General features: G+C 45.9%; 1 protein-coding gene across 2 annotated transcripts in view; it reads left to right on the top strand.

Moving 5' to 3' along the window:
- The first annotated feature begins 717 nt into the window (after positions 1-717).
- LOC109518180 (oviduct-specific glycoprotein-like) overlaps positions 718-1,309 on the top strand; it is a 13,410-nt gene continuing 12,818 nt past the window's right edge. For both annotated transcript variants that reach the window (XM_019873877.1, XM_019873876.1), the window contains exon 1: positions 718-826. The gene's annotated coding sequence lies outside the window, so the exon portion shown is untranslated. The remainder of the gene's footprint in view (positions 827-1,309) is intronic.

Here is a 1,309-nt window from a genome sequence, read left to right as displayed (position 1 = left end):
CGACTTCAATTTGGCATTTCCGAGGTCAGGTTTGGGGCACTTTTTGCGATGTTGTTGAATATGTCGAACAATAACAAGGAAACGTCTTTGTTCCAATTGCAGCGCAACCGCGAAAACCCTTTTGGAAGTCGATCTGACCCAGACTAGCAGCGCTATGTGAGTCACAAAACACCGGCGCCTCGGTGCTGCTGTGCATGCCAGCTAGCTATTGCTAGCGCAAAGCGTCGGGTCAAATCCAAAGATTGCTTAAAGCTAAAAAAAAACAAAAAACAAGTCTACATTGTTGAGAGAGCCCAGTGGTGGGCTGCTGTTACTCGCAGTGGCTTCCAGAGAGGACGAAAGGAACAAACAAACAAACAAATAAAAGAACCCCCACAAAAACGAATGCTTCAAACAGCCCCGAAGCAAAACCGGGGCTCCTCCAAGGCGGCCCAAATTCAGAAGTGACCGACAGATATTTCGGACCCTCCAGGAGTCTCAGAGTGGGAAAATTCAGGACAAGTTGCAAAACATCATTACAGAGTGAAAGCAAATTTCTCTCAAATGGTGGACACGCCACAACTTTCCGAACACAAAGAGGATTTGACTGTCATTTGAGGGTGTTTTTTTTTTTTTTTAATTCCTGCAATTAAAGTTTCAACTATTTCCTTTAAAAAAAAAATCTTAATTGCAGCAATTAAGCAATTAGAATTCCTTCCTCATCTTCCCTCTATGATCGCCTGTCACGCCACCCATCAACAGATAAATACGTGAGCATCTCCGAGTCGAGCATCAGTTCTCCGCCTCCGCAGAGAGACTCTTCACTCTTGCAGCCTTCATCCACTCGGTAAGTCGATCTTGGCCGGCCATCGATTTGCTCACTGCTCTGCATTTGATCGGCTTTATGCTCCAAAGTGAAAATCTTTGAAGTGTGCATGTCGCGCCGAATGCATTTTGCCATCTGCGTCTGAGCTCGGAGGGTCCACTTGGAGCGCTCAGAACGACAACCGTGAACAAGCCTGATCGTGACAAATGCGCAATGCTTGAGTTCATCCTTTCATTTGGACGTTTGACTTGATGCAAACCTTTTGTGAATGTTCCAACAAGTCATCCGTCATTCGGTGCATTTTCTTCAAAACCTTCCATTTACACCAGGGGTGTCAAACGCTGTCCTGCATGTTTTCCAAGTCTCCCTGTTGCAACACACCTGAATCAAATGAACAGGTTCAATATCAGTCTTCCGCAGACCTTGCTGATGATCTGATCATTTGAATCAGGTGTGTTGCAACAGGGAGACTTGGAAAACATGCAGGACAGCGGCCCTCCAGGA

The sequence above is a fragment of the Hippocampus comes genome, unplaced genomic scaffold (genome assembly GCF_001891065.2).
Source record: "Hippocampus comes isolate QL1 unplaced genomic scaffold, H_comes_QL1_v1.1 scaffold298, whole genome shotgun sequence".
NCBI classification, from domain to species: domain Eukaryota; kingdom Metazoa; phylum Chordata; class Actinopteri; order Syngnathiformes; family Syngnathidae; genus Hippocampus; species Hippocampus comes.
Note: the sequence above shows the minus strand (reverse complement) of the source record. Positions and strands in the feature narration are given on the sequence as shown.